We start from the raw sequence: 18,371 nt of genomic DNA, 5'->3' as shown, positions 1-18,371 counted from the left end.
GGGAGAGGTCCCGAAGCTAACGGGATGGGGAGTGTGTGTGTCTCTTGCCTCTGGGAGTATTCTGTTGTTTCTCTTTCCGCTTCTTGATGGTAACGGCTTCCTAAATTCTTTTCAGTCTTCCTTGTTTCTCAAAATATGAATCTAAAGTTTTAAATTCCCCGCAAAGGACCACATGAGCAATGTCATAAAGGCTTCTGTATGTGCCGGTTTCGTGGTTATAGAATTCTAAACATTTTCTAATTCCCATTGTCATTTCTTCATGAAATCATGACTCATAAAGATGTATTTGCAGTTACCAAGTGTGGCTTTAGCAAACCGCATTTTTGTTATTGATTCCAGACTTCATGGTACTGCAAAATATTGATTCTTTGGTATTTGCTAAGTTTCTTATGTAAGGGCTATTTTGTGGTCACTTTTTCCAATGGTTTCACATGAGCTACATAACAAGTAAGTTCTCTTTGGTGATGAATGTCTCTATTTGTCCTTTTGCACAAGTTAGCTTATTCGATTGTTTAAATGTTCTAAATCCCGAAATTGGTCTGATCAATCTATCAGTTTCTAAGAGAGATTTCTTAAAATCTTTCTCTGTGATTATGGTTCTGTCACCTTTTTCTTTGTAATTATGTCAATTTTTGCCTTATTTTGAGGTTCTTCGGTTAGCCTCTTAAAGACTCAAGATATACTTTGTACCATCTCATTTTATCCTCAGTGTCTCTAACTTCTATATCATTTTTTCTCTATCTCCTTTTGTTACATTCTGAATAACTATTCCAATTTATTCATTCTCTCTTTAGCTGAGTCTAAACTGGATTTTAACCAACTATCGAGTTTTTCATTCCAATGACTATGTTTACATTTCTTGAAGCTCTACTTGTTGGTATTTTTAAACTCAAAATAGCCTTTTATTTTTTATTCATTTTAAGTACACATAAAGCTCTTTTAGATCTATTGTGTTAGTCCAAGCTTTGAAAAGGAGGTGGATAATTTTCCTATTATCATCATAGTTCATTTGCTCATGCATTTGGTAATTTTTTCCCTAGTAAATGCCACTTCATCAGATTTATTCACATTGCCTTTTGCTTTCGGTTGGAAGGAGAATGATAATCATCATACTCAGGGTGGTTTTACATTCATTTCTACTTGAATCCTGCAATTTCAGTCATCTTAGACTAATGTTATTCTTGGATTCTCAACTTGGACTTCTCATCACAGAGGTAGTATATTTAATTCTTGCATCCATGCATGACAAAGACTTGGGATTTTTTTTTACCTGGTGGATGATTTTCTCCCCACCCCCTCTGCCTACCACTAAATTACTTGGACAGATAGCAAGCTTCCTCAGCCCTGGGGGCTGCATCTGTAACATGTTTATTTGGCAGTGAGCTTCCTGTTGGTGGAGGGATGTCTTGGATTTGTTGAGTGTTGGACGAGAAGATCACCATGGTCTCATTCTAACCATCCATGGTGATCTCTACTGTCTTATATGCATTACATTTTTTAAAGTTTGTCCACATCCACTGTCTCACTTGATAATGGGATGTCCATGACTCAGTGGTCTTTAAGCTTCAAGCCTCACATCTCAGATTCCTGGTAAATAGCTGGCGAACAGCAGCTTCCTGAGGTGCGTTCAGCAGGCACAGAGACTTGTCTGAGGGTCTCTCTTTCCAGTGCTCAGGATACACCCCAACCTCTCAGATCCATGGGTGGCTGTCACATATGCCCAGTTCCTGTGGCCTCCTTGTAGCTTTGGGATGGACAGGCTCTGGAGGCCTGTGGGTAGGAGTGGCAGCAGCATAACCAAAAACCTTGCTGATTAGTTATGGTTCCTTGATCTAGCCACAGTGGGAGCTCAGAAATGGTCAAAGCTTTAGTTCAATCTTTAACTCCTGCTGAGAAAAAATGTTTGAAATTTAGTTTCACAGAAAGAACAGTGAAACTTGCAAGTTGAGGTGTAAGCTTAACCCAGAGGAACATGTTGTTGCATTGTTCATACCCTAACACTTTCCAAAGAGGATACTGGGAGACTCACAGCAAGGAGCGCACACACACACACACACACACACACTCACAGTCATACATAGAAACAGAGAATATGAATTGCTAATGCAGGGGAAACCAAGCTGGTAACTACTGAGGCTATTCTGTTTGGGGATATGAACAGTAGTAATAGAACGTTTTTTTCTAATGATGGGCTGACACTTTTCCCCATCACTGCTCTGTTCTGCAATGTGAACTTAACACACTCTCATCCGGGGGTGGGGTTTACTTCTCCACCCATGTATTAGTTTTCTAGGGCGACTGTAACAAATTACCACAGATTGGGAGGAATAGACCAACAGAAATCTATTTCCTCACTGTTCTGAGACCAGAAATCAAGGTGTCTGCAGGGTTGGTTCCTTCTGGGGACTCTGAGGGTGGAGGTGTCCTGCCTCTCTCACCCATTCTGGTCGTAGCTGAATACAAAGGATGTGGGATGGGTCCCAGAGGGAGGACCAGAGGCAGGAGAAAACATGACACCCATAGAGATATAATACCTGCCACATACAGAGGCTCTTAGCAGAAGTAGAGTAAATGCCCAGTGGTAGCTGCTATTATTGTATTATTATCATCATCATACTATCATCACCACCACCACCATCATCACCACCACCATCACCATTGCCATCACCACCACCATCACCATCGCCATCACCATCACCATCACCACCATCACCACCATCACCACCACCTTCACCATAACTATCACTATTACCACCACCATCATCACCATCACCATTACAATCACCATCACCATCACCACCATAATCACCACCACCACCACCACCACCATCACCATCATCCTCACCACCACCATATAGGCTGCTAACAACCTGACTGAGGCAACTCCCTCTATTTGGAGGTTTACTACTCCTACCCCCTCATTATGTTCTCTCTCCCTATAGCCTCTCAGAATTCTTCCTTGCTCCTTTGTCTGCTCAGATGTCTGGACCTGCTTTAGAAAACCAGCTCCTAATCAGGTTTAGCAACCTTTGGGAAAATGAGAATGTAAAGGAGTTGTAATAACTCAGAATCCAAAGCACTCCCTCCCTTTGGAGCTCAGCAGAGGTTTTCCAGGCCTGCGAATCCCCAGCCAGGTGATGGATGGTGCATAGAAGCACCACATTGAGGCATGAGTCTGGGCTCCTGCTTCCTACTCTCGGAAAACTGGCTTCTATTTGGTGAGCTACCACTTTCTCATTTTTCTCCACCTTCTGAAGCATGCTCACCAGGTTCTAGGAGACATATGAGCCCACAAGTCAAGCACCTTGCAAAACGGCTCCCACCGTGCTCCCATTTTTCACCCGTGTTGGGGATCGGCCCCATTTATCTGAGGCTTCCACCCGGCACAGCTTTCTTCTCCCCTTGATTGCTTTGCATTTCTGTCAATTAGACTCCAGTGAGGCTGTCATCGAGGGATACACTTTATCAAAATAATCATGCCAAGCGCTGCAACGGGGGAGCCTAGTGGGAAAGCTGGAGTGTCGAGGCTTCCCGAACCCAGGAAGGAAGGCGGGCCTTATCTTCAACCCATCTTCAACCCACGCATGCCGGATTTCAGGCCCCCTGGTGGTTTGATCTGGTCATTTTTTTATTCCTCTCCTCCCTGCAGATGAGTATGACAGAGTTTATTCCTGTCCTTGGTCCCCAGATGACATCCACAAACCTGCCATTCGCGCGAAACCTCACAAGTCAGTGGGTGTGCTCCACATCGCTGCTGTTACAGCTCCTGGGACAGATGTATCTGCTGGGTGTAGAACAAGCCATCGGCCTGTGCTTTTTCTAAGTCATTACAATGCCACTGGCATTTTGACAAGCTGGCACCAACTGACAGGCTGAGCACCTGGGAGCGATCTGTTTTGCAGGCTGCAAGAAACAGCTGTATAACTCTGGTAGAAACTGGCTCGGTTGTGGTCCAATACATTTTAGGTAGAGAGGCAAACTGCTGAGTTGGAACAGGCCCTGTCTTGGGAGCAAGAGGGACCTAGGTTTGAATCCTGACCCTTTTGCTCACTGGTTTTGAGTGTTAAGTGATTTAACAGTCTCCTCATCTGTGAAATGGGGAGATACACACAATTCTTGAAGAGATAAAGTGCTATTATGAGAGACTAGAGGCCCGGTGCATGAATTTGTGCATGGGTGGGGTTCCTCAGCCTGCCCAGAGATTGGAGCTGACTAGAGCCAGCCGGCCAGGGGAGGAACCGCAGGAGGTTGGTCGGCTGCAGAAGGTTGGCTGTGGATGCTCACTGGCCACCAGGGGGCAGACCCTCAACACAGGAGCTGCCCCCTGGTGGTCAGTGCACTCCCACAGCCAACCTCCTACAGTCGGCCAACCTCCTATGGTCATCCGTAGACTGGTTGTAACGGTCGCTTAGGCTTTTATATATAGAGATAATTACTTAAGTGTCTGGCATTGGGTTGGTGCAAACATGGTTTCTGGTAATGAGGCAGTGAGGATAGCCCAGCAGCAGCATCAGTTACAGTTGTAGTGTAAGTATTAACAGTAGCATTTGTTGTCATAATAATGGTAGAGTGATGAAAGTGCTGGTTTTGAGCCAGGAGACTTGGATTGTACCAATGACAGAATTAATAGGATGAGTGGTGGGTAGAGAGTAAAGACACCTGATGTCTAGTCTCGGGAGTTCCTCAGTATTTTATGTCTCTAGAATTTAAGTTGTATAGCAGATGTTCTTTCCTTGTTCTGTGTGATTTAAATGTTAATAAAAATAATAGCAATCCATGCTAACTTACACTGAGTGTGCCCCACGTATCAGGCATGTTTCCATTTTACACATATGGCTTCATTAAATTCTCACAAGTATTCCATGAGCTATGTCTTAGTTTACTTCTATAGTTCGGCATCAAGGCACAGAGAAAAGAAATCTCTTCCCCAAGGTCACAGAGCTAGTGGTAGAATCAGAATCAGAAACCAGAAAACCTGGCTCCAAAGCTTGCATCTAAGCTCCTGTAGCCAACCGTACCGCTTTAATAAGAGTTGTTACGACCTGGAGGTCATGGTACAGGCTTGTATGATAGAGAAGATTTCTCCTTCCGTGTACAGTCTGGTGTCATAACACATCAACAATGGATTACCTCAGTAAGGATGCCCAGCCATAAGGGCATAGGCATTGCTTCTCTTTTGTCAACCAGTCAACTGATCAACAAACAGCTGATCTTTATTAAATACTAGAGGCCCAGTGCATGAAATCGTGTGTGAGTAGCTTGCCGCCGCTTGCCTATGCGCACTGCCCTGCCCACCGCCACTCACCCACGAGGCTGTTGCAGGAGGGGGAAAAGACTGAGAGGTGGTCAGTGCACTTCATGGCGACTGGACAAGTGGTCGTTCCAGTAGTTACGCTTATGGTCCCTGGCCTTGTATTATATAGGATGTAGTTATTAAAATGTGGCATATTTTCAAATGTTCATCAATAATCCAACCATTTTGAAGGGAAGGTTTGTTTGAGGAGTAGTGAAAGAGTATCTTGGAGACATTATGATAAGACATGTATGTCAAAGACCTAGAATATCAAGCTAAGTCCGAACTATGGGCAGTGAGGAGTTGGATGCCTCCTCTCTGGGGAGCCACAGCACCCTCTTCCCTCCTTCAGAGCACATTTACTTTTTATAATGATCACGAACTGAATTCAGGATCCTGTATGACCTTTGAGAACCGTGACAATGTCAACGTTCTCCTGACCCATCCCAACAACTAAGTCTGTCTTCCTTCAGGGCCTTTCAGGCCAGTTCAATCCCTTGCCCATAATATGAGCCCAGCCTGTCTCTGAGAAGGGATGTGTTCTCAGAGGTTGAAATAGATTCAGAGCCTAAAATCAGCCCAAACTTATCTGCCATGGATTTCTTCCCTTTTTCTGGAAAGAAAAAGATGCTTTTATTGTCTTTTGGGAAATTCTAGGCCCATAAATATAGGCTTATACTCTGATTTCCAGGGTCCATTCAATCTGCTGCCCCATGTGGGCGAGGCTTGGACCTAATCCTTGGACCTCGATCCAGGGCATGGTGGGCCCCAGGACCTAGGGCCATGCTTCCCGAAATGTGATATTTGCACCACAGTTAATGCATGACATGGTTTTCAGTGGGGTGAGGTTTAAACATTTAACTCTAGTACAAAGATAGTCAGATACTGTTTTTTACTTAGAATATGAAGCATCCCTTTAAACTAGGATTTTTACTCAAAACGTTTAAGGGGGGGGGGGAAAGGAGTCAATTTAAAGAAGACCAAGAGTTACAGTCCTGACAGAACATGGGTATAGAACAAGCCACAAAGGTAATATAAGAGTAAATAAATTAGGCAAATTTATTCAGGGAGGAAGCTGTACTGTGTGCCCACAGAGGGAAGTTATTCGCTTATCCATTCATTCAAGAGCTTTTTGAGCACCCACGAGGCTGTTGCAGAATGGGAGGTGATGATAAAGGATGCTGACCCAGGACTGGGTTGCATGCGCTTTTGTGAGTGGTTTGGGGGCTGGGTGATTGGCATTTAGCAATAACCAATTGCAGGGTCGGGTGGTTGGTAGTCCTGAGAAAGGTCTGGTAGCAGAGACCTACAGTTGGGAAATGTTAGAGGCTGGTCGGTGAAGAACTTGGACATCTTCAGATAGATATCACCAGTGTGGTTCCTTGAGCCCAAACTGAGTTGCAGACAGGGCAAGACCAATCCAATCAGTAGCCTTTGAGGGGCTGATTCTTACATGATGGCTGCTTCTACTGAATGAGGGAAGAGGAAGTTGGTGCGTGGGTGATCCCCTTTCCTTTAATGGTGCAGGCCACCAGCATTTACTGGCTCTGACGATAAGACAGATTGCTACTGCTCAACCCTAGGAGGCATCATTTTCCTCTTAGACATTGGCTATTTGCACCTGAATTGTGGCAATTTCCAGGCAGATGATAGCAAACTGTCTTGTTCCATCTGAATCAACACATTATGACCACTTCCCAGTAGATAGAAGTGAAGTGTCTTGGGCCAGGAGTGTCTTTGGCAAATGCCCAAGCAGATTCACAACTGGGCATCTTGTTTCTTTTCATCTGGATTTGACCTACTGTCAACATTCTTGGCCCATTTTCTGCTCATGGCTCCATCTTGCTCAATCAGCATTAATGATTTTGAGTTTTTAGGAAGTGAATAAGTAACAGTCTACATTCTCCACCTGAGAGGTTGGCCAATACGTCAGGTAGAGAGAGATGGAAGCACCATCCTTCTTATGAAGAAATTGGAGAGAAGTGGATCGGGCCTGTTGTAAAGGGGCCTTGCTAGTCAACCCTGAGTCAGGCAGGCTTCCTCGTCTGACACTTGCACAGTCCTCCCTAATGGAGGCGGGCCCTTTACAACACAGCAGAGAGGAATGCAGGCATGCAGGGAGGCAGAGGCCATTTAGAGGAGAGAGGGAAGGTATGGAAATTCTAGAAGTCATTTTGCCTCCTGTTACTCAGATGTCCCTACTCTCCCAAGTGATCTACAGATTCAAAACAATCTCTGTCAAAATTCCAATAGCATTCTCCACAGAAATAGAAAATACAATCCTAAAATGTATATGATGTCCCAAAAGACCCTGGAGAACTGAAGCAACCTTGAGAAAGAAGAACGAAGCTGGAGTCATCGCACTTCCCGATTTCAAACTATATTACAAAGCTACAGTAATCAAAACAGTATGGTTCTGAAATAAAAAACAGACATAGATCCATGGAACAGACTAAAGAACCCAGAAATAAACCCATGCACGCATATACGGTCAATTAATTTATGTGAAAAGCACCAAGAATATCTAATAGGGAAAGCATAGCCTCTTCAATAAATGGTGTTGGGGAAACTGGATATCAACATGCAAAAGACTGAACCTGGCCCCTATCTGACACCACACACAAACATCAACTCAGAACGTATTAAAGACTTGACAGTAAGACCTGAATCTGTAAAACTCCTAGAAGAAAGTATAAGGGGTAGTAAGCTCCTTGACAGTGGTCTTGGCAATGAGTTTTTTGTTTCAATACCAAAACCTAAGGCAACAAAAAGCAGAAATAAATAGGTGGGACTACAACCAACTGTTGTTGTTGTTTTATAACTATCATTTTTAAATACACAAAAGAAGCACCATTTGACTTCAAAGCTATGTCCTGAACTTCATTGGGCAGGTAGCTCCTTGCAGAATATCAAGACTGGCAGGGGAGTGCGAGTGAAGGTGTAGGAAGAGAAGGTACAGCCATTTCCCCTGGATGTTTGTAACTGACTTTGCTGAAGATGTAAACAACGTAATATGTGCAACCAGAATTGCCTATGGAAAGAGCCCTTTCGATGAATTCCTTTTTGTTCTTCCCTCTTTTTTAACAAGGGCAATGTCTTGAGGAGAAGATAAATGCACCTTAAAATTTTAATGTTTCTTGGTGGTAGGAAGATGCCCTGTACTTCCGCTTCCAGGTGTGTGTGGTGAGGAAGGTGTGGTGGGAGTGGAAGCCTGGCATCCCCGGGGAAGTCCTCCCTGACCTTCCAGGGTTTCAAGGTCCTTCCCGTGGGAGTGAGAGAGCATGGGGCAGATCAGAGCCCAGCACCCACACAAGGCTGAATCTCTGGTGGGCGAGGGCGGAGAGCAGCCAGCGTGGGCCGGTGAACAGAACAGGATCCAGCGATTGAGTCTTCGGTGGCTGCACCCTCGGCTGAGCAGCACCGGGCTCATGGATCCATGCAGGGCCTCAGCGCCCAGGGTTAGGGTTAGGGTTAGGGCACAGGCAATTTCAAACTTTCTAAGATCATTCCTCAATACAGGTTTCAGGCTCAGAAGAAAGAAAAAGCAGGGTCACTGACAATTTGCAGGGGGTCGGGGGGTAAGGCATCAGGAAGGCCCATGCTCTTACATGGGGCAGGGGGGAGGCAGGCCCCCCTTTCTTTCCCTTCCCTGTACCCAGCCTTTTGACCCGTCTCTGTATTCCCTCGGCGCTTTCTCTGTGCGGACTCTGCATTGACCTCCCCGGCCCGTTCTTTCCTTAGTCATTTTTATTTGTTCTGGTTTCTTTCTTCCTTGATTTTTCCATCTTTTAAACAACAGTTAGAACAAAACAAAAACTCCGTTGACAAAATAGCAGACAAATATCATTGTAGAACCTACCCTCTGAGCTTCTAACAACATTAGCACAATATCTCTCCCTAGAGACAGATGGTCGTTTTGAGAAAATGGCCCGAGCCGGCAGCCAATTCAGTGAATTCCACGCTGTCTGAGCCGAGTGTGACTGCACAGACCCCAAGGCGGCCTTTCTGCGTCTCCTCCCATCACCAGAGGTCAGGCGCTCTCCCCGGGGCCCAGGGCAGTGGGATCCAGGATTGAATGGGATTCGCCATCACGTGGACGATCCCCGCAGGGGCCAGCCCTTGTAGCGTGTACAGCAAACATGAAGGTTGCCGTGGGCTTTCATTAGAAAGTAAGCTCCACGTTTTTCCTCTCCTCTCGGGACTCAGGCGGTGTGAGGGGCAGGGTTCCGGGTCCTTCGTGAAAGATGTGATGGGAACAAGCCGCCCCTGGGGACCGTGGGGGAGTCTGGCCTTGACTGCTGCTCCGCGGACACACTGGGCGGTGAGCTGGGCAGGCGTGGGGCTGCGTCCCGGCAGCTGGAAAGGGAGCCTTCGGAACCAAGAGCAGCAGGGGGCCATTTCTGACGATGACGGAGCGCCTTCCTACCCGAAGGAGGAGCCCTAAAGGGTGCTGTGTGATGGGGTTTGGGGCTGCATCTATGGATTTGGGGCCCAGAAGACATGGAAGGGTGGCTTCCCTTTCCACATGGATGTCCTGTTGGCTATGGGCTCTTCTCTCTTTTTTTTAATATATTTTTTTATTGATTTCAGAGATGGAGAGGGCAAGAGTGATAGAAACATCAGTGATGAGAGAGAATCATTGATCGGCTGCCTCCTAGTCACCTCACACTGGGGATCAAGCCAGCAGCCCAGACATGTGCCCTGACCAGGAATTGAACCTGGAACCCTTCAGTCCGCAGGCTGACGCTCTATCCACTGAGCCAAACCGGCCAGGGCTGGGCTCTTCTTTAAGCTGTACCACTGCCTTCCAAATACTTAGAACAGTACGGTCCTCAGAGTGGGGACCCAAAAGCATTGCATTTTTTTTTTTAGGATCCACTCTGCGGAAAGTACTTGGAAAGCAGCAGTCCGGTTTAAAGAAGGGTTTCTCGCAGGGAGCACACAGCGGCTCCTCCTGGGGAGGTGGTTGACGATGCGGGCTTCTAGCATAGCACAGATACTGGAGATTTTCATTCTGAAACTCTGGGGGGGGGGGGGGTGTTATGTCTGCCTCTGGTACAGGTACATTGGGGGTCCTTGTAAAGGTATCTTTGCCAACCTTATGGGACAACGCTGGCTTTTAGTGATTAAAAGTGCAAGCCTAGGTCTTCTAAGCATAGGTTCCTGTCTTCCCATTATTCCCTCAAGCAAGGCGATACCCTCTACAGCAGCGGTTCTCAACCTGTGGGTCGCGACCCCTTTGGCGGTCGGACGACCCTTTCACAGGGATCGCCTAAGACCATCCTGCATATCAGATATTTACATGACGATTCATAACAGTAGCAACATTACAGTGATGAAGTAGCAACGAAAATAATTGTATGGTTGGGTCACCACATGAGGAACTGTATTTAAAGGGCCAGAAGGTTGAGAGCCACTGCTGTAGTCACCTTTCCTGGGGCTGAACGTGAGCTCCGCTCCTCCTCCGCTGTTAGAATGAGTTACAATAATGCCAGCTGCCGTATCACGTCCCACGTTCCCGTGGCTCCCTGCATGCCTTTGCCTAGAAGCAGCACCCGTCACTCCCACTGCGATTCCCGTGGTGCCACTTGGATGCCAGGGATGCTGGGAAACAGTCACAGGCTGGGTCCCTGCTTCCAAGCAACCGCTATCTCATGTGGGTGGAAACATGAAGTTGGGCAGACAGTAGCTGTCTCTGCCTCGTCGTGTCACCTTGGCCACGTTTCTTCATCTCTCTAAGCCTCCCTGTCGGCATCGATGAGATGCTGCCGATAGAACTTACCGCCTTGGGCTGGAAGGAGGATGGTGTGAGCAAATGCATGCCATTGTACACGCACCGTATGTACCGTGCGGGCTCCGGTGAGCACCCAGGACACGGACACCGGAGCCACTTTGTATTATGATCCCTGTTCCCACGGCGCCCATGGCACGTGTGGGCACGGGGTGATGCGATGGACGTGTCCTGAGTGGACAAGCTGGGGGGGACGGGGACTTGGAAGAGGGGAGAAATCTCTTGCAAACGCTGGGATCAGGGAGGACTTGACGTTGACCTGTGAACTGGGTCATGGAGGACGGACAGGATTTGCACAGGCAGCGGGCTGAGGAAGGGCTGTCTGGGGAGGAAGAATAGCCGCTGTGGAGTCACGGCCGAGAAAAAGGGCAGAGAATGGGCCTGGACGCTTCATGCCACTGGCGTGTAGGTGAGGGGCCGCGCCTTGAATTTCAGACAGATGAAGAAATGCATATCCAAGACTTAATTAAGAAGTGTTGCTTAAAGGAGGGCTGCTAGGAATGCTTTGGGTCAGGAACGTGAACCCCGCACGAGATGCACTGGGAAGAGGACCTGCAGAGGGGGCTTAGGGGGAGGCTCCCGCAATGGGCCAGGCTGGAGGCAATGAGGTCTCGGAATGCCCCCCACCCCCACCCCCCCCCCCCCGCTCCCCGCAGGTGTGGACTGAGGTTCTCCCGCACCTCTAGGAAGGCTCTGGAAGGCTCAGCTTTCTGGAGGGTGAGCCGAGGAGAGGGCGGGGCTGTGGGGAAAGCCCTGGGTGTGCAGGCAGCAGAACTGGATTTGAATCTTGGATGCACCTCATGGCAGGTGTGTGGTCATTGCAAATGTGCTGAACTCTTTGAACTACATCGTTTAATCTCTCCGATCTGAACTCCTCTACCTCATTATATGCTGTGAGGAACAAGTGAAATAACAAATGCAAATTCATTTGCAGGTAAATAATTAGAAACTAATTTAAACCTCTAACGAGATGGGATGCAGCAAAAGCAGGGCTGAGAGGAGAGTTTATCACTGTAAATGCTTGAATTTTAAAAAAAAGAATCTCAAATTTACAACCTCACTTCATACCTAGACACTAGCAAAAGAAGAACAAATCATACCGAAATCTAGCAGAAGGAAGGGAATAAAAGAGGTAAGAGGAGAGAACAATGAAATAGAAAAGCAGAAAAAAAATCGATGAAACTAAGAATTGGTCTTTTGAAAAAAGTAACAAAAATTGACGAATCCTTAGCTAGGTCCCTCACCTGGGGGGGTGTCGCGGTAACATCTGTGCTTCAGCAGGGTCATTCCGGCAGGGCGATCTGAGATGGATGCTGGATTGGAAGGGGACATTGTGGCCAGAATCGAAGGGAGCTGTCAATCATCTGAATGGGAGACGATGAGGCATGGACCAGCGTGCTGGCTGTGTGGGTGGACAGGAGCCGCTGGGTTTCAGCGACATTTCTGGGGTAACGGCACTTGACCCTGATAATGAGTGAGGTGTTGTGAGTGAGGGGAAGGGGGGGATCAAAGGTGTCTTGAAGGTTTCTAGCTCCGAGGGCTGATTCGATGAGACGTTCCCAAGCAAGAAACCTTACGTTTTCATGACGTGCAGAGTTAGCGCCCTCTCTAACGTGCGAGTGATCTCCAGCACAGCCGTTCGGCCCCAGCACACGCTGTCCCGTGGCTATCGCGTGCGGCTGAGATAATGAGGATAATGATCACTATTACATTCATGTTAGTGTCACACAAGTAGCTCTTTCCCTGGCAGTGAAATGAGTCACCCTCCTACAGTTCACTGTCACTCCCCACTCGCTTTCAGCTCTCTCCAGCCTCACAGTTGCAGTACTTCTTCCCTCTTCCCTCATGACGTTGGCTTTTCTGCCCTCGGGGCTTTTAATCTCATTTTTCAAAAGGAAATGTGCACACTTTTCATTTGCTCGCTTATTCTTTCATTCGTTCATGGACCCAGGAATATTCATTGTAAGATCCCCTGTTAGAAAAGTTCATTCTGGATACGTTTTTAAAAGGTGTAAGTGTACATATTATCAAATAGTCTGTTTTCCCCCATGAAAAAGGCAAAGCACACTGTGAGAGGAAGCACCGGGCTGTCTTATGGTAGCGAGCACAATTCTCTGTGGGTGCGGCAGTTTCATTTTTTAAATCTAAGAAAATGAGAAGGGGGTAATAAATACCGCTTGTCTAGAAATGATTATGCAGGAAAAAATAAGGTCTATGTTGCACAGCATGCATACATATCAATAAAAAATTACAAATATAGGATATTGGATCATACCAAAAAAAAAAAAAAGATCCCCTGCTAAAGCTTGGGGAAACATTGCAGGCATAAAGGATAATGAAACATGGTCTGTCACACTCCAAGACCTAGTGTCTACATGCAAGACAAATCTATAAACACTAGTGACCCAGCACATGAAGTCATGCGAGACCCAGACCCCTGGGAAATCGCGGGAGACCTGGGCTCCCAGACCCCCCACCGCAGGACCCAGAGTCAAGTCCCCACCCACCCACCCACGAGCACCTTGCCATGCACGCAGCCCCACCCACGCGCCCGCTCCTCCAAGCACATGCAGCCCCGCGCACCCCCACGCGCCTCGCTGTGCAGACAGCCTCCTGGTGACCAGTCTTTGGTCGTTACGGTGTGACAGCATCACAACCAAGGGGTTTTTATTATAGAGATTGAGACCATATTCAAGTGTTAAAGGTTAGAGGGCATGATAGGGGCAGAAAGAAACAGTCGATTCTATCGAGGAAGAGCAGGGAGTGGTGATCTGGGAGGGCTTCATGGAGAAGGTGACTCTCCAGCTGAATCTCCCAAGAGGAGTCGGCATGGGCAAGGCAGAGTGGACAGGGAACGCATTATGGAAAAGGAAACCGTGTGGACTAAGTCACAGAAACCCCAAACGCTTGAGATGCTGGGGAAACCATGAGCCGTTCCGTGTGGGTCCTACGTCGGCCTGATTTCACCACCTCAGCTCACCTTCCCAGCTTCATCTCATGCTGCTCTGTCCTCGCCATAAACAGCTTCTCCATCTGCCCAGTAAAAGCACTGGCAGCCCTGGGAGCTTTCACCACCATAGCCAGTAAGTATAGATGGTGTCGGCACCCCTGGGAACTGATTGCGCAATAGAGACATGAGGAATCGGGGATCAGTGCTCGGCGGTCCCCTTTGGAACACTAGGTGGCGCTGTCCACCCATCAAGGGGAGCGGCTCCTTTTGATGGTAGATGTTTTCAGCGGTCCTCCTCCTGGGAGACAGACACTCTAATCATCCCCCCTGGGGAACACATGGGACTGTGTGTATCCCACTCAGAATGTTAGAGAGGGGGTGGGAAAGGAGATGTGCCTGGCCTGGGACAAATACACAATCTTAGAGAGAAGAAAGAGGGAACCTCGCTCTCTTCCCCCCGGCCCCCCACAGTATATAGAGCCTGTTTTACTAAGCTCTGCTTTGCCTGCTAAATTCTCTAGCCATGACTTCACTATGTGGCCCAGGTGCGCTGTGTAACTTCCAGGTCCTCTAAGTAATTAATCTGTATTTTCCCAAGTTTCCTGGTGGTTATTGCTGCGGGGCGTTGTAAAATCCATCACAAGAACCACAAGGGCCATTCCAACCACCACATGGCTATCCACAGGCTGACGCCGGAACAACGCAGGGAGGAAGCGCCTCCTAAGCCGATAGTTTACTGCGCTCTTGCAAAGTGGCTTCAGATTCGAGAGAGTCGCTCTCTGTGTGGCTCACCTCTAGTCCTAGCGTGTAAACGTTTAAAGCCTGGATTCTCCCCCTTTGTGGTCACCACCAGATCCCAGTTTCTGTCCCTTCACCCCCATGATGCTGGGGATGCGGCTGCTCAGCCACTCAGCCCCTCAGCCACCCCATTGAAATCAGCCAGTGCCTTAAAAAGTAAAACTATATTGAATATTGATCTCACCTCCCTGCCTTTCCTTTTTTCCCCTGATCTTGACTCACTGCGTCCTCACTACCTTATCTCTCTGATGCCTTCAGGCAAATTTTATGTATCATAAACAAACAAACAAACACATATGTCATGTGTGTATCTTGGGGAAGGCCAGGTTTTTTATTCTCAGTGGATGAACTATTCTAATGATTCGAATGGCCCAGGCTTTCCAATCTCCCAGATCCACTGCTCTCAGCAGCTTTGAAACAAGTTGGTCCACCTTTCATGCTCTCATCATGGGCATTTTTAAACGTGAGAAACAATCGACAAATAACACTGTTTAAGATGTCCAATGTGTTGCTTCGATACATTTATATAGTGCGATATGGTTACCACCATAGCATTAGCAATAGGGTTACGACCGTAGCATAATTAGTTCCCATCACATCACATAACTTTATCATTTCATTTGTGGTGGGAACACTTGAGACCTCGTCTCTTAACAACGTGGAAGCGTTTAACACAGTGTGGTTGACTGTTAGCTGCAGGCCTGTGCGTCAGGTCGCCAGGCCTCACGCATCTTCTGACTGTGAGTTTGTATCCTTTGATCAGCTCCCTCCCAACTCCTCCACCCCCTGCCCAGCCCCTGGTCACCACCTGTCCACTCTCTAAGCCCAGCTGGTGAAGCTGCCACATGTCAGTGAGGTCATACAGCATGTGTCTGTCTCTGCCTGACTCATCTCACTGAGCGTAAGGCCCTCCAAGTCCATTCTTGCTGTTGCAGACGGCGGGGTTTCCTTCCTTTCATGGCTCAGGACCACTGTTGGTAGCCTTATCTCTTGCCCTCTCCCCTCGTTCTTTCTCTACAGAAGCTGCCGACTCAGCGGTAGAAACGAACCTCCTTCCTCCTTGGTTACCCGTCTCTCACGGTGGCCGGGAATGCCTCATACAGCAGATGTTCAGTGCATCCCAGCGATGAAAGGGGAGTGATAAGGACCGGAAAGATATCGGTTCAAATCCTGGCCATGCCTCTTACCAGTGGTGCGCCCTGGGTCTCCATTTTCTCGTCTATAAAGCAGAGATCATGAAATAGACCTTTCAAAATGACTGCGACGCTCTGGCGAGGATTTTAAGGAAGGCCTGCTCATCCCAGATCCCAGCAAATTCTGATCGCTCAGCGAGCCCACGGGAACGAGAAGCCTATCTGAGCGGAAGCTCACAGGATGACACAAACACTGCGGTCTTCAGCGTGACGAGTTCTAATTCCGTCTCCCAGTATCGCGCTCTGTGACTTTAAGAAATGTGTCATCATTTTCTCTCAGAAAGGGATATTCTAGTAAGTGTTCTGATTGTTCCGTTATTCTGTCAGTAACTCTTGCTAGTTGCTCGAGGGCTAGCACTCCTGAAGTGGGGTACACCCTCCTCGTTAGACCCACCCACCCTCTCCCATGTCCTCTCCGCCTCTGTGTCTGCAAGAGGAAACTGTTTTGTGTATTTTTTTGTTCATCCTCACCCGAGGATATTTTTCCATTGATTTTTTAGGGAGAGTGGAAGAGAGAGGGAAAGACAGAGAGAAACACATTGATGGGTTGCCCCTGCATGCACTTTGACCAGGGCCCTGGCCGGGGAGGAGCCTGCAACCAAGGCCCGTGCCCTTGATGGGAATTGAACCCGGGACCCGTTGGTTCACAGGCCAACGCTCTATCCACTGAGCCAAACCGGCCAGGGTGAGGAAAGTTGTTCTTTACGTTTATTTAGGGACAGGAGTGAGGTGGTGCTTTAAGAGAATTGGGTATGAAAAAGAACTGGAGATGGAATATTGGAAGATACACTTTATAATTCCAACCTTTTCTGGGTGACCTGTGCTTGAGTAAGAGCTGGCCTCCTTTCTGAAGATCGAGCAGGACGCGGTCAGAGGAGGTCATTCAGGCATCATGTCTGGTCGGTGTAACACCAGCCCTGAGCCACTAGAGATCCAGTTACGGTCTCATTGGACAAACTCTCAACTAACTCCCTGTGCTCAGGGATAGAGGGGAGTCCTTTTTCTGAACCCCAGGTGGCTCACTGGGTTCAGATCCACCTGGGGATTGGATATCAGAGAAGGCAGCCAGCCAGGAGCATTGCCGGGGGGGAGGGGAGGGGTCCACCTGGGGATTCGATATCAGAGAAGGCAGCCACCCAGGAGCATTATAGGGGGGGGCAGGGGGGGAAGGAAAGTCAAGCCTCCCTTGCGTGTTCCCTTTCTCCACATCTCACTTGCTCCTGGCACTTGTACCAGCAACTGCATGATGAGAAAAATCCATCTCCTCTCAAGCAGGACAAACCCCTCTATGGTCACTGGAGGGCGCTCAGAACCCACACACCAGGAGCTTCAGACACTTCAGAGCCCGAGAAGGAATAACACAAAGAAGGAGCAGACAGGCCTACAAACAAATAAACCAGAATGCAGAGCAAAGCCCTCCTCCCTTTGGGGAAAGAGTCAGCGACTGCTGGTTCTCGGACTCGCTGGGCCGCCGTATTTCAATGAGCATTCAGCCTTCACCCAGCAAGGACCCCTGGAGACAGAAATGACCTGTGCGTCCCTCAGTGCCAAGTGCAAAGGGAGAGCAGTGCGTGAGGGCGGGCGATACAGCCACTGTGAAACGTACATCCATTCTGGGGCTTTTACTCACACGGTGGACCTCATCCTTTCGGCAGCACGACAGGATACGTGTTGTTACAGTTATCCGTGGATGTGGAAATGGCATTGCAGAGACGGTGACTAGCTTGCCCACAGCCAGCACGGCTTGTTGGTATTGGAACAGATTTCAAACCCATGACTTTTCTGCTACGCCATCCAGCCCTTTTTTCCGGCTCTCGGCGAGTCCACAGTTAAGTAAAGAATGATTTACACACAAAAAGTAAACCAGCAATGCATGCTAAAAAAAATTTTAAATGCCATCTGTGGGAGTTTATATAAAAAAGGAGAATTTCAGGGCTAAGCCTGACCTCAGAGGCCATTCGGTCTAGAACACAGACCACTGGTCTGTCTTCCCCGCACGCTGAAAGGGGCCCCCCAGCTTCTGCACACACGCCTCCAAGGAGAAGGAGCCCCCACTTCACAAATGCATCCTCCCACTGACAGCTGCTCGTCAGAAAGATCTTCCTCGTGTGACCTCGAGTCTGCTGCCGCGACATGGCCAGCTGTGTCCTACAGCCATCTGGGTAGCCACCCGTCCAAGCCCCTTCTCCATCCTATCAAATGCACTTCCCCTATTCCCTACCCACTAAGGCCCACCCCTAGGATTTATCATCGTCAGGTGAAAAAAATCCAGTTCCCTCTCTATTACCCTATATGGTACAGGCTTCAGGTTTACCCTCAATCCTAGTTGCCTCGCTCAGGACACAT

The sequence above is a fragment of the Myotis nattereri genome, assembly GCF_964212035.1.
Source record: "Myotis nattereri genome assembly, chromosome: 2".
In the NCBI taxonomy this organism is placed as follows: Eukaryota; Metazoa; Chordata; class Mammalia; order Chiroptera; family Vespertilionidae; genus Myotis; species Myotis nattereri.
This window is presented reverse-complemented; position numbering follows the sequence as displayed.